The 16,634-nt window shown below is 42.4% G+C and overlaps 49 non-coding genes across 49 annotated transcripts; all 49 read left to right on the top strand.

Moving 5' to 3' along the window:
- The first annotated feature begins 183 nt into the window (after positions 1 to 183).
- On the top strand, positions 184 to 265 carry Trnas-uga (transfer RNA serine (anticodon UGA)). Its single transcript has one exon. It is a non-coding gene; the product is annotated as a tRNA-Ser (tRNA).
- A 162-nt stretch (positions 266 to 427) lies between these two features.
- Positions 428 to 509, top strand: Trnal-uag (transfer RNA leucine (anticodon UAG)). Its single transcript has one exon. It is a non-coding gene; the product is annotated as a tRNA-Leu (tRNA).
- A 72-nt stretch (positions 510 to 581) lies between these two features.
- Positions 582 to 655, top strand: Trnai-aau (transfer RNA isoleucine (anticodon AAU)). The gene has a single exon. It is a non-coding gene; the product is annotated as a tRNA-Ile (tRNA).
- Positions 656 to 1,053: 398 nt separating this feature from the next.
- On the top strand, positions 1,054 to 1,126 carry Trnak-cuu (transfer RNA lysine (anticodon CUU)). The gene has a single exon. It is a non-coding gene; the product is annotated as a tRNA-Lys (tRNA).
- Positions 1,127 to 1,363: 237 nt separating this feature from the next.
- On the top strand, positions 1,364 to 1,437 carry Trnai-aau (transfer RNA isoleucine (anticodon AAU)). Its single transcript has one exon. It is a non-coding gene; the product is annotated as a tRNA-Ile (tRNA).
- Positions 1,438 to 1,826: 389 nt separating this feature from the next.
- Trnas-uga (transfer RNA serine (anticodon UGA)) lies at positions 1,827 to 1,908 on the top strand. Its single transcript has one exon. It is a non-coding gene; the product is annotated as a tRNA-Ser (tRNA).
- Positions 1,909 to 2,070: 162 nt separating this feature from the next.
- On the top strand, positions 2,071 to 2,152 carry Trnal-uag (transfer RNA leucine (anticodon UAG)). The gene has a single exon. It is a non-coding gene; the product is annotated as a tRNA-Leu (tRNA).
- Positions 2,153 to 2,224: 72 nt separating this feature from the next.
- Trnai-aau (transfer RNA isoleucine (anticodon AAU)) lies at positions 2,225 to 2,298 on the top strand. The gene has a single exon. It is a non-coding gene; the product is annotated as a tRNA-Ile (tRNA).
- Positions 2,299 to 2,696: 398 nt separating this feature from the next.
- On the top strand, positions 2,697 to 2,769 carry Trnak-cuu (transfer RNA lysine (anticodon CUU)). Its single transcript has one exon. It is a non-coding gene; the product is annotated as a tRNA-Lys (tRNA).
- A 237-nt stretch (positions 2,770 to 3,006) lies between these two features.
- On the top strand, positions 3,007 to 3,080 carry Trnai-aau (transfer RNA isoleucine (anticodon AAU)). Its single transcript has one exon. It is a non-coding gene; the product is annotated as a tRNA-Ile (tRNA).
- Positions 3,081 to 3,469: 389 nt separating this feature from the next.
- Positions 3,470 to 3,551, top strand: Trnas-uga (transfer RNA serine (anticodon UGA)). The gene has a single exon. It is a non-coding gene; the product is annotated as a tRNA-Ser (tRNA).
- Positions 3,552 to 3,713: 162 nt separating this feature from the next.
- Trnal-uag (transfer RNA leucine (anticodon UAG)) lies at positions 3,714 to 3,795 on the top strand. Its single transcript has one exon. It is a non-coding gene; the product is annotated as a tRNA-Leu (tRNA).
- Positions 3,796 to 3,867: 72 nt separating this feature from the next.
- On the top strand, positions 3,868 to 3,941 carry Trnai-aau (transfer RNA isoleucine (anticodon AAU)). Its single transcript has one exon. It is a non-coding gene; the product is annotated as a tRNA-Ile (tRNA).
- Positions 3,942 to 4,339: 398 nt separating this feature from the next.
- Positions 4,340 to 4,412, top strand: Trnak-cuu (transfer RNA lysine (anticodon CUU)). The gene has a single exon. It is a non-coding gene; the product is annotated as a tRNA-Lys (tRNA).
- Positions 4,413 to 5,112: 700 nt separating this feature from the next.
- On the top strand, positions 5,113 to 5,194 carry Trnas-uga (transfer RNA serine (anticodon UGA)). Its single transcript has one exon. It is a non-coding gene; the product is annotated as a tRNA-Ser (tRNA).
- A 162-nt stretch (positions 5,195 to 5,356) lies between these two features.
- On the top strand, positions 5,357 to 5,438 carry Trnal-uag (transfer RNA leucine (anticodon UAG)). The gene has a single exon. It is a non-coding gene; the product is annotated as a tRNA-Leu (tRNA).
- Positions 5,439 to 5,510: 72 nt separating this feature from the next.
- On the top strand, positions 5,511 to 5,584 carry Trnai-aau (transfer RNA isoleucine (anticodon AAU)). The gene has a single exon. It is a non-coding gene; the product is annotated as a tRNA-Ile (tRNA).
- A 398-nt stretch (positions 5,585 to 5,982) lies between these two features.
- Trnak-cuu (transfer RNA lysine (anticodon CUU)) lies at positions 5,983 to 6,055 on the top strand. Its single transcript has one exon. It is a non-coding gene; the product is annotated as a tRNA-Lys (tRNA).
- Positions 6,056 to 6,290: 235 nt separating this feature from the next.
- On the top strand, positions 6,291 to 6,364 carry Trnai-aau (transfer RNA isoleucine (anticodon AAU)). Its single transcript has one exon. It is a non-coding gene; the product is annotated as a tRNA-Ile (tRNA).
- A 389-nt stretch (positions 6,365 to 6,753) lies between these two features.
- Trnas-uga (transfer RNA serine (anticodon UGA)) lies at positions 6,754 to 6,835 on the top strand. The gene has a single exon. It is a non-coding gene; the product is annotated as a tRNA-Ser (tRNA).
- Positions 6,836 to 6,997: 162 nt separating this feature from the next.
- Trnal-uag (transfer RNA leucine (anticodon UAG)) lies at positions 6,998 to 7,079 on the top strand. The gene has a single exon. It is a non-coding gene; the product is annotated as a tRNA-Leu (tRNA).
- Positions 7,080 to 7,151: 72 nt separating this feature from the next.
- On the top strand, positions 7,152 to 7,225 carry Trnai-aau (transfer RNA isoleucine (anticodon AAU)). The gene has a single exon. It is a non-coding gene; the product is annotated as a tRNA-Ile (tRNA).
- Positions 7,226 to 7,934: 709 nt separating this feature from the next.
- On the top strand, positions 7,935 to 8,008 carry Trnai-aau (transfer RNA isoleucine (anticodon AAU)). Its single transcript has one exon. It is a non-coding gene; the product is annotated as a tRNA-Ile (tRNA).
- Positions 8,009 to 8,397: 389 nt separating this feature from the next.
- Trnas-uga (transfer RNA serine (anticodon UGA)) lies at positions 8,398 to 8,479 on the top strand. The gene has a single exon. It is a non-coding gene; the product is annotated as a tRNA-Ser (tRNA).
- Positions 8,480 to 8,526: 47 nt separating this feature from the next.
- On the top strand, positions 8,527 to 8,608 carry Trnas-uga (transfer RNA serine (anticodon UGA)). The gene has a single exon. It is a non-coding gene; the product is annotated as a tRNA-Ser (tRNA).
- A 162-nt stretch (positions 8,609 to 8,770) lies between these two features.
- Trnal-uag (transfer RNA leucine (anticodon UAG)) lies at positions 8,771 to 8,852 on the top strand. The gene has a single exon. It is a non-coding gene; the product is annotated as a tRNA-Leu (tRNA).
- Positions 8,853 to 8,924: 72 nt separating this feature from the next.
- On the top strand, positions 8,925 to 8,998 carry Trnai-aau (transfer RNA isoleucine (anticodon AAU)). The gene has a single exon. It is a non-coding gene; the product is annotated as a tRNA-Ile (tRNA).
- Positions 8,999 to 9,396: 398 nt separating this feature from the next.
- Trnak-cuu (transfer RNA lysine (anticodon CUU)) lies at positions 9,397 to 9,469 on the top strand. The gene has a single exon. It is a non-coding gene; the product is annotated as a tRNA-Lys (tRNA).
- Positions 9,470 to 9,706: 237 nt separating this feature from the next.
- On the top strand, positions 9,707 to 9,780 carry Trnai-aau (transfer RNA isoleucine (anticodon AAU)). The gene has a single exon. It is a non-coding gene; the product is annotated as a tRNA-Ile (tRNA).
- Positions 9,781 to 10,166: 386 nt separating this feature from the next.
- Positions 10,167 to 10,248, top strand: Trnas-uga (transfer RNA serine (anticodon UGA)). The gene has a single exon. It is a non-coding gene; the product is annotated as a tRNA-Ser (tRNA).
- A 162-nt stretch (positions 10,249 to 10,410) lies between these two features.
- Trnal-uag (transfer RNA leucine (anticodon UAG)) lies at positions 10,411 to 10,492 on the top strand. The gene has a single exon. It is a non-coding gene; the product is annotated as a tRNA-Leu (tRNA).
- A 72-nt stretch (positions 10,493 to 10,564) lies between these two features.
- Positions 10,565 to 10,638, top strand: Trnai-aau (transfer RNA isoleucine (anticodon AAU)). The gene has a single exon. It is a non-coding gene; the product is annotated as a tRNA-Ile (tRNA).
- A 398-nt stretch (positions 10,639 to 11,036) lies between these two features.
- On the top strand, positions 11,037 to 11,109 carry Trnak-cuu (transfer RNA lysine (anticodon CUU)). Its single transcript has one exon. It is a non-coding gene; the product is annotated as a tRNA-Lys (tRNA).
- A 238-nt stretch (positions 11,110 to 11,347) lies between these two features.
- On the top strand, positions 11,348 to 11,421 carry Trnai-aau (transfer RNA isoleucine (anticodon AAU)). Its single transcript has one exon. It is a non-coding gene; the product is annotated as a tRNA-Ile (tRNA).
- A 389-nt stretch (positions 11,422 to 11,810) lies between these two features.
- On the top strand, positions 11,811 to 11,892 carry Trnas-uga (transfer RNA serine (anticodon UGA)). The gene has a single exon. It is a non-coding gene; the product is annotated as a tRNA-Ser (tRNA).
- A 162-nt stretch (positions 11,893 to 12,054) lies between these two features.
- On the top strand, positions 12,055 to 12,136 carry Trnal-uag (transfer RNA leucine (anticodon UAG)). The gene has a single exon. It is a non-coding gene; the product is annotated as a tRNA-Leu (tRNA).
- A 72-nt stretch (positions 12,137 to 12,208) lies between these two features.
- On the top strand, positions 12,209 to 12,282 carry Trnai-aau (transfer RNA isoleucine (anticodon AAU)). Its single transcript has one exon. It is a non-coding gene; the product is annotated as a tRNA-Ile (tRNA).
- A 398-nt stretch (positions 12,283 to 12,680) lies between these two features.
- Positions 12,681 to 12,753, top strand: Trnak-cuu (transfer RNA lysine (anticodon CUU)). The gene has a single exon. It is a non-coding gene; the product is annotated as a tRNA-Lys (tRNA).
- A 238-nt stretch (positions 12,754 to 12,991) lies between these two features.
- On the top strand, positions 12,992 to 13,065 carry Trnai-aau (transfer RNA isoleucine (anticodon AAU)). Its single transcript has one exon. It is a non-coding gene; the product is annotated as a tRNA-Ile (tRNA).
- A 388-nt stretch (positions 13,066 to 13,453) lies between these two features.
- On the top strand, positions 13,454 to 13,535 carry Trnas-uga (transfer RNA serine (anticodon UGA)). The gene has a single exon. It is a non-coding gene; the product is annotated as a tRNA-Ser (tRNA).
- A 162-nt stretch (positions 13,536 to 13,697) lies between these two features.
- On the top strand, positions 13,698 to 13,779 carry Trnal-uag (transfer RNA leucine (anticodon UAG)). The gene has a single exon. It is a non-coding gene; the product is annotated as a tRNA-Leu (tRNA).
- A 72-nt stretch (positions 13,780 to 13,851) lies between these two features.
- Trnai-aau (transfer RNA isoleucine (anticodon AAU)) lies at positions 13,852 to 13,925 on the top strand. Its single transcript has one exon. It is a non-coding gene; the product is annotated as a tRNA-Ile (tRNA).
- Positions 13,926 to 14,323: 398 nt separating this feature from the next.
- Positions 14,324 to 14,396, top strand: Trnak-cuu (transfer RNA lysine (anticodon CUU)). Its single transcript has one exon. It is a non-coding gene; the product is annotated as a tRNA-Lys (tRNA).
- A 238-nt stretch (positions 14,397 to 14,634) lies between these two features.
- Trnai-aau (transfer RNA isoleucine (anticodon AAU)) lies at positions 14,635 to 14,708 on the top strand. Its single transcript has one exon. It is a non-coding gene; the product is annotated as a tRNA-Ile (tRNA).
- A 389-nt stretch (positions 14,709 to 15,097) lies between these two features.
- On the top strand, positions 15,098 to 15,179 carry Trnas-uga (transfer RNA serine (anticodon UGA)). Its single transcript has one exon. It is a non-coding gene; the product is annotated as a tRNA-Ser (tRNA).
- Positions 15,180 to 15,341: 162 nt separating this feature from the next.
- On the top strand, positions 15,342 to 15,423 carry Trnal-uag (transfer RNA leucine (anticodon UAG)). Its single transcript has one exon. It is a non-coding gene; the product is annotated as a tRNA-Leu (tRNA).
- Positions 15,424 to 15,495: 72 nt separating this feature from the next.
- Positions 15,496 to 15,569, top strand: Trnai-aau (transfer RNA isoleucine (anticodon AAU)). The gene has a single exon. It is a non-coding gene; the product is annotated as a tRNA-Ile (tRNA).
- A 398-nt stretch (positions 15,570 to 15,967) lies between these two features.
- Trnak-cuu (transfer RNA lysine (anticodon CUU)) lies at positions 15,968 to 16,040 on the top strand. Its single transcript has one exon. It is a non-coding gene; the product is annotated as a tRNA-Lys (tRNA).
- Positions 16,041 to 16,278: 238 nt separating this feature from the next.
- Trnai-aau (transfer RNA isoleucine (anticodon AAU)) lies at positions 16,279 to 16,352 on the top strand. Its single transcript has one exon. It is a non-coding gene; the product is annotated as a tRNA-Ile (tRNA).
- The last annotated feature ends 282 nt before the right edge of the window (positions 16,353 to 16,634 follow it).

Here is a 16,634-nt window from a genome sequence, read left to right as displayed (position 1 = left end):
ATAAGTAATCTACAGCACACAATTGCTCTTCCGGCTGCTTACATCTTCATCACCTAGTTTTATTTGTTATTAGAACAGTAGAAATGAATTCCCACTGGGAATAAAAGTTTATGCAAACTTTTTTGAATGGGGCTTTATAGAGCTGGGTTTTACCGTGCAATGTTATTGCATGGGCGAATACAAGCAGACATGGCCGAGTGGTTAAGGCGACAGACTTGAAATCTGTTTCCATCTTGGAGCGCAGGTTCGAACCCTGCTGTCTGCGATCTCCCAAACAATTTGATAAGTCATTTACATGCTGTGCAGTTATTATCTTGATGGGTAATGTAATCTTCGTAGCGTTTAGTACCAGGTATGTTTTTCTATTGTGAACAATATAACTATGGTGCAGCAAATAAATTGATGTACGGGAACCATATAACTATTGGATAGTGTGGCCGAGTGGTCTATGGCGCTGGTTTTAGGCACCAGTCTCTTCGGAGGCAAGGGTTCGAATCCCTTCACTGTCATTTTATAGTATTTTTGTAGTTTTTTGCACATTAACACACACTCATATTTTAGAAATTTTTTAAGTCAATCAAGGCCCGTTAGCTCAGTTGGTTAGAGCGCCGTGCTAATAACGCGGAGGTCATGAGTTCGATCCTCCTACGGGCCAGTAACGAATGTTACTCTTTCAACGCAGTATCTAAACTACCTACTTCTCGTGATTGCAGTAGTACCGAAATTAGTACATCGTCATTGCCTTGTCAGCAACAATATCAACTGATTATATGTAATTATAGGAAGTTTGCAAATCATAGTGCCAGCTGCAGTGCAGCTATGGTCATCTATGATTGGGCTTCTAAGTCTTCCGACTTACAGCCGAAACCTCCAGATACTTCCAGTATCCATTAAAAATGAATCACAGGGTGAATTTTTATTGGTAGTAAAGAGTTTGTTTAATTTATTGATTGCAGTTCATGTCTTGTTAATTAGCATATTAAAAGAGATGGTTTTTCCAAAACATAGCGGAAAGGGTGTCACATCAAATGCAAGCACTTCTACATAACGTGTGCCTGGCTAGCTCAGTCGGTAGAGCATGAGACTCTTAATCTCAGGGTCGTGGGTTCGAGCCCCACGTTGGGCGTGTAAGACTATTACTTATTTTTCTGAAAATCCAGTCTGCTTTCGTGGCACGCGTTTGATAACCATTCGGCCCTCAATTCCTTCAGTCAAGCTGGAAGTGTTCTTGAAGGGGCTTTTTCTTGGGCTTTTCTAATCCTTCGCTGGTTGTTTGACGGCTTTCTTTCATTTTACGTGGGCTATGGCATGTTCTGCTTGCGAATGCACTCGCTGATTTTTCGTGCGTGCGAGCATATTCCGTGGCCTGTTAGCTCAGCTGGTTAGAGCGTCGTGCTAATAACGCGAAGGTCATGAGTTCGATCCTCTTACGGGCCACTAGTGCGTTTACCTATTTCAGTTACACAAATCATTTTGGTGTAAAACGCCCTTCCTCGCCCCTAGTAGTCATGAAGAGGCCCAAATTTCTTTAGAATAACGTGCCCCAAATCAAACAATGACAGCTATGAGGTAGTAAAGTAGCCATGCGACAGAGTGGCAGGTGATCGCCCAAAGAAGATTCCATTTGTGCCCCTTTCGTGCAGATAAGTAATCTACAGCACACAATTGCTCTTCCGGCTGCTTACATCTTCATCACCTAGTTTTATTTGTTATTAGAACAGTAGAAATGAATTCCCACTGGGAATAAAAGTTTATGCAAACTTTTTTGAATGGGGCTTTATAGAGCTGGGTTTTACCGTGCAATGTTATTGCATGGGCGAATACAAGCAGACATGGCCGAGTGGTTAAGGCGACAGACTTGAAATCTGTTTCCATCTTGGAGCGCAGGTTCGAACCCTGCTGTCTGCGATCTCCCAAACAATTTGATAAGTCATTTACATGCTGTGCAGTTATTATCTTGATGGGTAATGTAATCTTCGTAGCGTTTAGTACCAGGTATGTTTTTCTATTGTGAACAATATAACTATGGTGCAGCAAATAAATTGATGTACGGGAACCATATAACTATTGGATAGTGTGGCCGAGTGGTCTATGGCGCTGGTTTTAGGCACCAGTCTCTTCGGAGGCAAGGGTTCGAATCCCTTCACTGTCATTTTATAGTATTTTTGTAGTTTTTTGCACATTAACACACACTCATATTTTAGAAATTTTTTAAGTCAATCAAGGCCCGTTAGCTCAGTTGGTTAGAGCGCCGTGCTAATAACGCGGAGGTCATGAGTTCGATCCTCCTACGGGCCAGTAACGAATGTTACTCTTTCAACGCAGTATTTAAACTACCTACTTCTCGTGATTGCAGTAGTACCGAAATTAGTACATCGTCATTGCCTTGTCAGCAACAATATCAACTGATTATATGTAATTATAGGAAGTTTGCAAATCATAGTGCCAGCTGCAGTGCAGCTATGGTCATCTATGATTGGGCTTCTAAGTCTTCCGACTTACAGCCGAAACCTCCAGATACTTCCAGTATCCATTAAAAATGAATCACAGGGTGAATTTTTATTGGTAGTAAAGAGTTTGTTTAATTTATTGATTGCAGTTCATGTCTTGTTAATTAGCATATTAAAAGAGATGGTTTTTCCAAAACATAGCGGAAAGGGTGTCACATCAAATGCAAGCACTTCTACATAACGTGTGCCTGGCTAGCTCAGTCGGTAGAGCATGAGACTCTTAATCTCAGGGTCGTGGGTTCGAGCCCCACGTTGGGCGTGTAAGACTATTACTTATTTTTCTGAAAATCCAGTCTGCTTTCGTGGCACGCGTTTGATAACCATTCGGCCCTCAATTCCTTCAGTCAAGCTGGAAGTGTTCTTGAAGGGGCTTTTTCTTGGGCTTTTCTAATCCTTCGCTGGTTGTTTGACGGCTTTCTTTCATTTTACGTGGGCTATGGCATGTTCTGCTTGCGAATGCACTCGCTGATTTTTCGTGCGTGCGAGCATATTCCGTGGCCTGTTAGCTCAGCTGGTTAGAGCGTCGTGCTAATAACGCGAAGGTCATGAGTTCGATCCTCTTACGGGCCACTAGTGCGTTTACCTATTTCAGTTACACAAATCATTTTGGTGTAAAACGCCCTTCCTCGCCCCTAGTAGTCATGAAGAGGCCCAAATTTCTTTAGAATAACGTGCCCCAAATCAAACAATGACAGCTATGAGGTAGTAAAGTAGCCATGCGACAGAGTGGCAGGTGATCGCCCAAAGAAGATTCCATTTGTGCCCCTTTCGTGCAGATAAGTAATCTACAGCACACAATTGCTCTTCCGGCTGCTTACATCTTCATCACCTAGTTTTATTTGTTATTAGAACAGTAGAAATGAATTCCCACTGGGAATAAAAGTTTATGCAAACTTTTTTGAATGGGGCTTTATAGAGCTGGGTTTTACCGTGCAATGTTATTGCATGGGCGAATACAAGCAGACATGGCCGAGTGGTTAAGGCGACAGACTTGAAATCTGTTTCCATCTTGGAGCGCAGGTTCGAACCCTGCTGTCTGCGATCTCCCAAACAATTTGATAAGTCATTTACATGCTGTGCAGTTATTATCTTGATGGGTAATGTAATCTTCGTAGCGTTTAGTACCAGGTATGTTTTTCTATTGTGAACAATATAACTATGGTGCAGCAAATAAATTGATGTACGGGAACCATATAACTATTGGATAGTGTGGCCGAGTGGTCTATGGCGCTGGTTTTAGGCACCAGTCTCTTCGGAGGCAAGGGTTCGAATCCCTTCACTGTCATTTTATAGTATTTTTGTAGTTTTTTGCACATTAACACACACTCATATTTTAGAAATTTTTTAAGTCAATCAAGGCCCGTTAGCTCAGTTGGTTAGAGCGCCGTGCTAATAACGCGGAGGTCATGAGTTCGATCCTCCTACGGGCCAGTAACGAATGTTACTCTTTCAACGCAGTATTTAAACTACCTACTTCTCGTGATTGCAGTAGTACCGAAATTAGTACATCGTCATTGCCTTGTCAGCAACAATATCAACTGATTATATGTAATTATAGGAAGTTTGCAAATCATAGTGCCAGCTGCAGTGCAGCTATGGTCATCTATGATTGGGCTTCTAAGTCTTCCGACTTACAGCCGAAACCTCCAGATACTTCCAGTATCCATTAAAAATGAATCACAGGGTGAATTTTTATTGGTAGTAAAGAGTTTGTTTAATTTATTGATTGCAGTTCATGTCTTGTTAATTAGCATATTAAAAGAGATGGTTTTTCCAAAACATAGCGGAAAGGGTGTCACATCAAATGCAAGCACTTCTACATAACGTGTGCCTGGCTAGCTCAGTCGGTAGAGCATGAGACTCTTAATCTCAGGGTCGTGGGTTCGAGCCCCACGTTGGGCGTGTAAGACTATTACTTATTTTTCTGAAAATCCAGTCTGCTTTCGTGGCACGCGTTTGATAACCATTCGGCCCTCAATTCCTTCAGTCAAGCTGGAAGTGTTCTTGAAGGGGGCTTTTTCTTGGGCTTTTCTAATCCTTCGCTGGTTGTTTGACGGCTTTCTTTCATTTTACGTGGGCTATGGCATGTTCTGCTTGCGAATGCACTCGCTGATTTTTCGTGCGTGCGAGCATATTCCGTGGCCTGTTAGCTCAGCTGGTTAGAGCGTCGTGCTAAGACGCGGAGGTCATGAGTTCGATCCTATTACGGGCCACTAGTGCGTTTACCTATTTCAGTTACACAAATCATTTTGGTGTAAAACGCCCTTCCTCGCCCCTAGTAGTCATGAAGAGGCCCAAATTTCTTTAGAATAACGTGCCCCAAATCAAACAATGACAGCTATGAGGTAGTAAAGTAGCCATGCGACAGAGTGGCAGGTGATCGCCCAAAGAAGATTCCATTTGTGCCCCTTTCGTGCAGATAAGTAATCTACAGCACACAATTGCTCTTCCGGCTGCTTACATCTTCATCACCTAGTTTTATTTGTTATTAGAACAGTAGAAATGAATTCCCACTGGGAATAAAAGTTTATGCAAACTTTTTTGAATGGGGCTTTATAGAGCTGGGTTTTACCGTGCAATGTTATTGCATGGGCGAATACAAGCAGACATGGCCGAGTGGTTAAGGCGACAGACTTGAAATCTGTTTCCATCTTGGAGCGCAGGTTCGAACCCTGCTGTCTGCGATCTCCCAAACAATTTGATAAGTCATTTACATGCTGTGCAGTTATTATCTTGATGGGTAATGTAATCTTCGTAGCGTTTAGTACCAGGTATGTTTTTCTATTGTGAACAATATAACTATGGTGCAGCAAATAAATTGATGTACGGGAACCATATAACTATTGGATAGTGTGGCCGAGTGGTCTATGGCGCTGGTTTTAGGCACCAGTCTCTTCGGAGGCAAGGGTTCGAATCCCTTCACTGTCATTTTATAGTATTTTTGTAGTTTTTTGCACATTAACACACACTCATATTTTAGAAATTTTTTAAGTCAATCAAGGCCCGTTAGCTCAGTTGGTTAGAGCGCCGTGCTAATAACGCGGAGGTCATGAGTTCGATCCTCCTACGGGCCAGTAACGAATGTTACTCTTTCAACGCAGTATTTAAACTACCTACTTCTCGTGATTGCAGTAGTACCGAAATTAGTACATCGTCATTGCCTTGTCAGCAACAATATCAACTGATTATATGTAATTATAGGAAGTTTGCAAATCATAGTGCCAGCTGCAGTGCAGCTATGGTCATCTATGATTGGGCTTCTAAGTCTTCCGACTTACAGCCGAAACCTCCAGATACTTCCAGTATCCATTAAAAATGAATCACAGGGTGAATTTTTATTGGTAGTAAAGAGTTTGTTTAATTTATTGATTGCAGTTCATGTCTTGTTAATTAGCATATTAAAAGAGATGGTTTTTCCAAAACATAGCGGAAAGGGTGTCACATCAAATGCAAGCACTTCTACATAACGTGTGCCTGGCTAGCTCAGTCGGTAGAGCATGAGACTCTTAATCTCAGGGTCGTGGGTTCGAGCCCCACGTTGGGCGTGTAAGACTATTACTTATTTTTCTGAAAATCCAGTCTGCTTTCGTGGCACGCGTTTGATAACCATTCGGCCCTCAATTCCTTCAGTCAAGCTGGAAGTGTTCTTGAAGGGGCTTTTTCTTGGGCTTTTCTACCTTCGCTGGTTGTTTGACGGCTTTCTTTCATTTTACGTGGGCTATGGCATGTTCTGCTTGCGAATGCACTCGCTGATTTTTCGTGCGTGCGAGCATATTCCGTGGCCTGTTAGCTCAGCTGGTTAGAGCGTCGTGCTAATAACGCGAAGGTCAAGAGTTCGATCCTCTTACGGGCCATTAGTGCGTTTACCTATTTCAGTTACACAAATCATTTTGGTGTAAAACGCCCTTCCTCGCCCCTAGTAGTCATGAAGAGGCCCAAATTTCTTTAGAATAACGTGCCCCAAATCAAACAATGACAGCTATGAGGTAGTAAAGTAGCCATGCGACAGAGTGGCAGGTGATCGCCCAAAGAAGATTCCATTTGTGCCCCTTTCGTGCAGATAAGTAATCTACAGCACACAATTGCTCTTCCGGCTGCTTACATCTTCATCACCTAGTTTTATTTGTTATTAGAACAGTAGAAATGAATTCCCACTGGGAATAAAAGTTTATGCAAACTTTTTTGAATGGGGCTTTATAGAGCTGGGTTTTACCGTGCAATGTTATTGCATGGGCGAATACAAGCAGACATGGCCGAGTGGTTAAGGCGACAGACTTGAAATCTGTTTCCATCTTGGAGCGCAGGTTCGAACCCTGCTGTCTGCGATCTCCCAAACAATTTGATAAGTCATTTACATGCTGTGCAGTTATTATCTTGATGGGTAATGTAATCTTCGTAGCGTTTAGTACCAGGTATGTTTTTCTATTGTGAACAATATAACTATGGTGCAGCAAATAAATTGATGTACGGGAACCATATAACTATTGGATAGTGTGGCCGAGTGGTCTATGGCGCTGGTTTTAGGCACCAGTCTCTTCGGAGGCAAGGGTTCGAATCCCTTCACTGTCATTTTATAGTATTTTTGTAGTTTTTTGCACATTAACACACACTCATATTTTAGAAATTTTTTAAGTCAATCAAGGCCCGTTAGCTCAGTTGGTTAGAGCGCCGTGCTAATAACGCGGAGGTCATGAGTTCGATCCTCCTACGGGCCAGTAACGAATGTTACTCTTTCAACGCAGTATTTAAACTACCTACTTCTCGTGATTGCAGTAGTACCGAAATTAGTACATCGTCATTGCCTTGTCAGCAACAATATCAACTGATTATATGTAATTATAGGAAGTTTGCAAATCATAGTGCCAGCTGCAGTGCAGCTATGGTCATCTATGATTGGGCTTCTAAGTCTTCCGACTTACAGCCGAAACCTCCAGATACTTCCAGTATCCATTAAAAATGAATCACAGGGTGAATTTTTATTGGTAGTAAAGAGTTTGTTTAATTTATTGATTGCAGTTCATGTCTTGTTAATTAGCATATTAAAAGAGATGGTTTTTCCAAAACATAGCGGAAAGGGTGTCACATCAAATGCAAGCACTTCTACATAACGTAGGCCTGGCTAGCTGAGTCGGTAGAGCATGAGACTTCTAATCTCATGGTCATGGCTTTGAGCCCCACGTAGGGCGAATAAGACTATTACTTATTTTTCTGAAAATCCAGTCTGCTTTCGTGGCACGCGTTTGATAACCATTCGGCCCTCAATTCCTTCAGTCAAGCTGGAAGTGTTCTTGAAGGGGGCTTTTTCTTGGGCTTTTCTAATCCTTCGCTGGTTGTTTGACGGCTTTCTTTCATTTTACGTGGGCTATGGCATGTTCTGCTTGCGAATGCACTCGCTGATTTTTCGTGCGTGCGAGCATATTCCGTGGCCTGTTAGCTCAGCTGGTTAGAGCGTCGTGCTAATAACGCGAAGGTCATGAGTTCGATCCTCTTACGGGCCACTAGTGCGTTTACCTATTTCAGTTACACAAATCATTTTGGTGTAAAACGCCCTTCCTCGCCCCTAGTAGTCATGAAGAGGCCCAAATTTCTTTAGAATAACGTGCCCCAAATCAAACAATGACAGCTATGAGGTAGTAAAGTAGCCATGCGACAGAGTGGCAGGTGATCGCCCAAAGAAGATTCCATTTGTGCCCCTTTCGTGCAGATAAGTAATCTACAGCACACAATTGCTCTTCCGGCTGCTTACATCTTCATCACCTAGTTTTATTTGTTATTAGAACAGTAGAAATGAATTCCCACTGGGAATAAAAGTTTATGCAAACTTTTTTGAATGGGGCTTTATAGAGCTGGGTTTTACCGTGCAATGTTATTGCATGGGCGAATACAAGCAGACATGGCCGAGTGGTTAAGGCGACAGACTTGAAATCTGTTTCCATCTTGGAGCGCAGGTTCGAACCCTGCTGTCTGCGCAAGGTAAATCTGTTACCGTGCAATGTTATTGCATGGGCGAATACAAGCAGACATGGCCGAGTGGTTAAGGCGACAGACTTGAAATCTGTTTCCATCTTGGAGCGCAGGTTCGAACCCTGCTGTCTGCGATCTCCCAAACAATTTGATAAGTCATTTACATGCTGTGCAGTTATTATCTTGATGGGTAATGTAATCTTCGTAGCGTTTAGTACCAGGTATGTTTTTCTATTGTGAACAATATAACTATGGTGCAGCAAATAAATTGATGTACGGGAACCATATAACTATTGGATAGTGTGGCCGAGTGGTCTATGGCGCTGGTTTTAGGCACCAGTCTCTTCGGAGGCAAGGGTTCGAATCCCTTCACTGTCATTTTATAGTATTTTTGTAGTTTTTTGCACATTAACACACACTCATATTTTAGAAATTTTTTAAGTCAATCAAGGCCCGTTAGCTCAGTTGGTTAGAGCGCCGTGCTAATAACGCGGAGGTCATGAGTTCGATCCTCCTACGGGCCAGTAACGAATGTTACTCTTTCAACGCAGTATTTAAACTACCTACTTCTCGTGATTGCAGTAGTACCGAAATTAGTACATCGTCATTGCCTTGTCAGCAACAATATCAACTGATTATATGTAATTATAGGAAGTTTGCAAATCATAGTGCCAGCTGCAGTGCAGCTATGGTCATCTATGATTGGGCTTCTAAGTCTTCCGACTTACAGCCGAAACCTCCAGATACTTCCAGTATCCATTAAAAATGAATCACAGGGTGAATTTTTATTGGTAGTAAAGAGTTTGTTTAATTTATTGATTGCAGTTCATGTCTTGTTAATTAGCATATTAAAAGAGATGGTTTTTCCAAAACATAGCGGAAAGGGTGTCACATCAAATGCAAGCACTTCTACATAACGTGTGCCTGGCTAGCTCAGTCGGTAGAGCATGAGACTCTTAATCTCAGGGTCGTGGGTTCGAGCCCCACGTTGGGCGTGTAAGACTATTACTTATTTTTCTGAAAATCCAGTCTGCTTTCGTGGCACGCGTTTGATAACCATTCGGCCCTCAATTCCTTCAGTCAAGCTGGAAGTGTTCTTGAAGGGGCTTTTTCTTGGGCTTTTCTAATCCTTCGCTGGTTGTTTGACGGCTTTCTTTCATTTTACGTGGGCTATGGCATGTTCTGCTTGCGAATGCACTCGCTGATTTTTCGTGCGTGCGAGCATATTCCGTGGCCTGTTAGCTCAGCTGGTTAGAGCGTCGTGCTAATAACGCGAAGGTCATGAGTTCGATCCTCTTACGGGCCATAGTGCGTTTACCTATTTCAGTTACACAAATCATTTTGGTGTAAAACGCCCTTCCTCGCCCCTAGTAGTCATGAAGAGGCCCAAATTTCTTTAGAATAACGTGCCCCAAATCAAACAATGACAGCTATGAGGTAGTAAAGTAGCCATGCGACAGAGTGGCAGGTGCGCCCAAAGAAGATTCCATTTGTGCCCCTTTCGTGCAGATAAGTAATCTACAGCACACAATTGCTCTTCCGGCTGCTTACATCTTCATCACCTAGTTTTATTTGTTATTAGAACAGTAGAAATGAATTCCCACTGGGAATAAAAGTTTATGCAAACTTTTTTGAATGGGGCTTTATAGAGCTGGGTTTTACCGTGCAATGTTATTGCATGGGCGAATACAAGCAGACATGGCCGAGTGGTTAAGGCGACAGACTTGAAATCTGTTTCCATCTTGGAGCGCAGGTTCGAACCCTGCTGTCTGCGATTTCCCAAACAATTTGATAAGTCATTTACATGCTGTACAGTTATTATCTTGATGGGTAATGTAATCTTCGTAGCGTTTAGTACCAGGTATGTTTTTCTATTGTGAACAATATAACTATGGTGCAGCAAATAAATTGATGTACGGGAACCATATAACTATTGGATAGTGTGGCCGAGTGGTCTATGGCGCTGGTTTTAGGCACCAGTCTCTTCGGAGGCAAGGGTTCGAATCCCTTCACTGTCATTTTATAGTATTTTTGTAGTTTTTTGCCCATTAACACACACTCATATTTTAGAAATTTTTTAAGTCAATCAAGGCCCGTTAGCTCAGTTGGTTAGAGCGCCGTGCTAATAACGCGGAGGTCATGAGTTCGATCCTCCTACGGGCCAGTAACGAATGTTACTCTTTCAACGCAGTATTTAAACTACCTACTTCTCGTGATTGCAGTAGTACCGAAATTAGTACATCGTCATTGCTTTGTCAGCAACAACATCAACTGATTATATGTAATTATAGGAAGTTTGCAAATCATAGTGCCAGCTGCAGTGCAGCTATGGTCATCTATGATTGGGCTTCTAAGTCTTCCGACTTACAGCCGAAACCTCCAGATACTTCCAGTATCCATTAAAAATGAATCACAGGGTGAATTTTTATTGGTAGTAAAGAGTTTGTTTAATTTATTGATTGCAGTTCATGTCTTGTTAATTAGCATATTAAAAGAGATGGTTTTTCCAAAACATAGCGGAAAGGGTGTCACATCAAATGCAAGCACTTCTACATAACGTGTGCCTGGCTAGCTCAGTCGGTAGAGCATGAGACTCTTAATCTCAGGGTCGTGGGTTCGAGCCCCACGTTGGGCGTGTAAGACTATTACTTATTTTTCTGAAAATCCAGTCTCCTTTCGTGGCACGCGTTTGATAACCATTCGGCCCTCAATTCCTTCAGTCAAGCTGGAAGTGTTCTTGAAGGGGGCTTTTTCTTGGGCTTTTCTAATCCTTCGCTGGTTGTTTGACGGCTTTCTTTCATTTTACGTGGGCTATGGCATGTTCTGCTTGCGAATGCACTCGCTGATTTTTCGTGCGTGCGAGCATATTCCGTGGCCTGTTAGCTCAGCTGGTTAGAGCGTCGTGCTAATAACGCGAAGGTCATGAGTTCGATCCTCTTACGGGCCACTAGTGCGTTTACCTATTTCAGTTACACAAATCATTTTGGTGTAAAACGCCCTTCCTCGCCCCTAGTAGTCATGAAGAGGCCCAAATTTCTTTAGAATAACGTGCCCCAAATCAAACAATGACAGCTATGAGGTAGTAAAGTAGCCATGCGACAGAGTGGCAGGTGATCGCCCAAAGAAGATTCCATTTGTGCCCCTTTCGTGCAGATAAGTAATCTACAGCACACAATTGCTCTTCCGGCTGCTTACATCTTCATCACCTAGTTTTATTTGTTATTAGAACAGTAGAAATGAATTCCCACTGGGAATAAAAGTTTATGCAAACTTTTTTGAATGGGGCTTTATAGAGCTGGGTTTTACCGTGCAATGTTATTGCATGGGCGAATACAAGCAGACATGGCCGAGTGGTTAAGGCGACAGACTTGAAATCTGTTTCCATCTTGGAGCGCAGGTTCGAACCCTGCTGTCTGCGATTTCCCAAACAATTTGATAAGTCATTTACATGCTGTACAGTTATTATCTTGATGGGTAATGTAATCTTCGTAGCGTTTAGTACCAGGTATGTTTTTCTATTGTGAACAATATAACTATGGTGCAGCAAATAAATTGATGTACGGGAACCATATAACTATTGGATAGTGTGGCCGAGTGGTCTATGGCGCTGGTTTTAGGCACCAGTCTCTTCGGAGGCAAGGGTTCGAATCCCTTCACTGTCATTTTATAGTATTTTTGTAGTTTTTTGCCCATTAACACACACTCATATTTTAGAAATTTTTTAAGTCAATCAAGGCCCGTTAGCTCAGTTGGTTAGAGCGCCGTGCTAATAACGCGGAGGTCATGAGTTCGATCCTCCTACGGGCCAGTAACGAATGTTACTCTTTCAACGCAGTATTTAAACTACCTACTTCTCGTGATTGCAGTAGTACCGAAATTAGTACATCGTCATTGCTTTGTCAGCAACAACATCAACTGATTATATGTAATTATAGGAAGTTTGCAAATCATAGTGCCAGCTGCAGTGCAGCTATGGTCATCTATGATTGGGCTTCTAAGTCTTCCGACTTACAGCCGAAACCTCCAGATACTTCCAGTATCCATTAAAAATGAATCACAGGGTGAATTTTTATTGGTAGTAAAGAGTTTGTTTAATTTATTGATTGCAGTTCATGTCTTGTTAATTAGCATATTAAAAGAGATGGTTTTTCCAAAACATAGCGGAAAGGGTGTCACATCAAATGCAAGCACTTCTACATAACGTGTGCCTGGCTAGCTCAGTCGGTAGAGCATGAGACTCTTAATCTCAGGGTCGTGGGTTCGAGCCCCACGTTGGGCGTGTAAGACTATTACTTATTTTTCTGAAAATCCAGTCTCCTTTCGTGGCACGCGTTTGATAACCATTCGGCCCTCAATTCCTTCAGTCAAGCTGGAAGTGTTCTTGAAGGGGGCTTTTTCTTGGGCTTTTCTAATCCTTCGCTGGTTGTTTGACGGCTTTCTTTCATTTTACGTGGGCTATGGCATGTTCTGCTTGCGAATGCACTCGCTGATTTTTCGTGCGTGCGAGCATATTCCGTGGCCTGTTAGCTCAGCTGGTTAGAGCGTCGTGCTAATAACGCGAAGGTCATGAGTTCGATCCTCTTACGGGCCATAGTGCGTTTACCTATTTCAGTTACACAAATCATTTTGGTGTAAAACGCCCTTCCTCGCCCCTAGTAGTCATGAAGAGGCCCAAATTTCTTTAGAATAACGTGCCCCAAATCAAACAATGACAGCTATGAGGTAGTAAAGTAGCCATGCGACAGAGTGGCAGGTGATCGCCCAAAGAAGATTCCATTTGTGCCCCTTTCGTGCAGATAAGTAATCTACAGCACACAATTGCTCTTCCGGCTGCTTACATCTTCATCACCTAGTTTTATTTGTTATTAGAACAGTAGAAATGAATTCCCACTGGGAATAAAAGTTTATGCAAACTTTTTTGAATGGGGCTTTATAGAGCTGGGTTTTACCGTGCAATGTTATTGCATGGGCGAATACAAGCAGACATGGCCGAGTGGTTAAGGCGACAGACTTGAAATCTGTTTCCATCTTGGAGCGCAGGTTCGAACCCTGCTGTCTGCGATTTCCCAAACAATTTGATAAGTCATTTACATGCTGTACAGTTATTATCTTGATGGGTAATGTAATCTTCGTAGCGTTTAGTACCAGGTATGTTTTTCTATTGTGAACAATATAACTATGGTGCAGCAAATAAATTGATGTACGGGAACCATATAACTATTGGATAGTGTGGCCGAGTGGTCTATGGCGCTGGTTTTAGGCACCAGTCTCTTCGGAGGCAAGGGTTCGAATCCCTTCACTGTCATTTTATAGTATTTTTGTAGTTTTTTGCCCATTAACACACACTCATATTTTAGAAATTTTTTAAGTCAATCAAGGCCCGTTAGCTCAGTTGGTTAGAGCGCCGTGCTAATAACGCGGAGGTCATGAGTTCGATCCTCATACGGGCCAGTAACGAATGTTACTCTTTCAACGCAGTATTTAAACTACCTACTTCTCGTGATTGCAGTAGTACCGAAATTAGTACATCGTCATTGCTTTGTCAGCAACAACATCAACTGATTATATGTAATTATAGGAAGTTTGCAAATCATAGTGCCAGCTGCAGTGCAGCTATGGTCATCTATGATTGGGCTTCTAAGTCTTCCGACTTACAGCCGAAACCTCCAGATACTTCCAGTATCCATTAAAAATGAATCACAGGGTGAATTTTTATTGGTAGTAAAGAGTTTGTTTAATTTATTGATTGCAGTTCATGTCTTGTTAATTAGCATATTAAAAGAGATGGTTTTTCCAAAACATAGCGGAAAGGGTGTCACATCAAATGCAAGCACTTCTACATAACGTGTGCCTGGCTAGCTCAGTCGGTAGAGCATGAGACTCTTAATCTCAGGGTCGTGGGTTCGAGCCCCACGTTGGGCGTGTAAGACTATTACTTATTTTTCTGAAAATCCAGTCTCCTTTCGTGGCACGCGTTTGATAACCATTCGGCCCTCAATTCCTTCAGTCAAGCTGGAAGTGTTCTTGAAGGGGGCTTTTTCTTGGGCTTTTCTAATCCTTCGCTGGTTGTTTGACGGCTTTCTTTCATTTTACGTGGGCTATGGCATGTTCTGCTTGCGAATGCACTCGCTGATTTTTCGTGCGTGCGAGCATATTCCGTGGCCTGTTAGCTCAGCTGGTTAGAGCGTCGTGCTAATAACGCGAAGGTCATGAGTTCGATCCTCTTACGGGCCACTAGTGCGTTTACCTATTTCAGTTACACAAATCATTTTGGTGTAAAACGCCCTTCCTCGCCCCTAGTAGTCATGAAGAGGCCCAAATTTCTTTAGAATAACGTGCCCCAAATCAAACAATGACAGCTATGAGGTAGTAAAGTAGCCATGCGACAGAGTGGCAGGTGATCGCCCAAAGAAGATTCCATTTGTGCCCCTTTCGTGCAGATAAGTAATCTACAGCACACAATTGCTCTTCCGGCTGCTTACATCTTCATCACCTAGTTTTATTTGTTATTAGAACAGTAGAAATGAATTCCCACTGGGAATAAAAGTTTATGCAAACTTTTTTGAATGGGGCTTTATAGAGCTGGGTTTTACCGTGCAATGTTATTGCATGGGCGAATACAAGCAGACATGGCCGAGTGGTTAAGGCGACAGACTTGAAATCTGTTTCCATCTTGGAGCGCAGGTTCGAACCCTGCTGTCTGCGATTTCCCAAACAATTTGATAAGTCATTTACATGCTGTACAGTTATTATCTTGATGGGTAATGTAATCTTCGTAGCGTTTAGTACCAGGTATGTTTTTCTATTGTGAACAATATAACTATGGTGCAGCAAATAAATTGATGTACGGGAACCATATAACTATTGGATAGTGTGGCCGAGTGGTCTATGGCGCTGGTTTTAGGCACCAGTCTCTTCGGAGGCAAGGGTTCGAATCCCTTCACTGTCATTTTATAGTATTTTTGTAGTTTTTTGCCCATTAACACACACTCATATTTTAGAAATTTTTTAAGTCAATCAAGGCCCGTTAGCTCAGTTGGTTAGAGCGCCGTGCTAATAACGCGGAGGTCATGAGTTCGATCCTCCTACGGGCCAGTAACGAATGTTACTCTTTCAACGCAGTATTTAAACTACCTACTTCTCGTGATTGCAGTAGTACCGAAATTAGTACATCGTCATTGCTTTGTCAGCAACAACATCAACTGATTATATGTAATTATAGGAAGTTTGCAAATCATAGTGCCAGCTGCAGTGCAGCTATGGTCATCTATGATTGGGCTTCTAAGTCTTCCGACTTACAGCCGAAACCTCCAGATACTTCCAGTATCCATTAAAAATGAATCACAGGGTGAATTTTTATTGGTAGTAAAGAGTTTGTTTAATTTATTGATTGCAGTTCATGTCTTGTTAATTAGCATATTAAAAGAGATGGTTTTTCCAAAACATAGCGGAAAGGGTGTCACATCAAATGCAAGCACTTCTACATAACGTGTGCCTGGCTAGCTCAGTCGGTAGAGCATGAGACTCTTAATCTCAGGGTCGTGGGTTCGAGCCCCACGTTGGGCGTGTAAGACTATTACTTATTTTTCTGAAAATCCAGTCTCCTTTCGTGGCACGCGTTTGATAACCATTCGGCCCTCAATTCCTTCAGTCAAGCTGGAAGTGTTCTTGAAGGGGGCTTTTTCTTGGGCTTTTCTAATCCTTCGCTGGTTGTTTGACGGCTTTCTTTCATTTTACGTGGGCTATGGCATGTTCTGCTTGCGAATGCACTCGCTGATTTTTCGTGCGTGCGAGCATATTCCGTGGCCTGTTAGCTCAGCTGGTTAGAGCGTCGTGCTAATAACGCGAAGGTCATGAGTTCGATCCTCTTACGGGCCACTAGTGCGTTTACCTATTTCAGTTACACAAATCATTTTGGTGTAAAACGCCCTTCCTCGCCCCTAGTAGTCATGAAGAGGCCCAAATTTCTTTAGAATAACGTGCCCCAAATCAAACAATGACAGCTATGAGGTAGTAAAGTAGCCATGCGACAGAGTGGCAGGTGATCGCCCAAAGAAGATTCCATTTGTGCCCCTTTCGTGCAGATAAGTAATCTACAGCACACAATTGCTCTTCCGGCTGCTTACATCTTCATCACCTAGTTTTATTTGTTATTAGAAC

The sequence above is a fragment of the Daphnia carinata genome, chromosome 2, assembly GCF_022539665.2.
Source record: "Daphnia carinata strain CSIRO-1 chromosome 2, CSIRO_AGI_Dcar_HiC_V3, whole genome shotgun sequence".
Taxonomy (NCBI): Eukaryota; Metazoa; Arthropoda; class Branchiopoda; order Diplostraca; family Daphniidae; genus Daphnia; species Daphnia carinata.
Note: the sequence above shows the minus strand (reverse complement) of the source record. Positions and strands in the feature narration are given on the sequence as shown.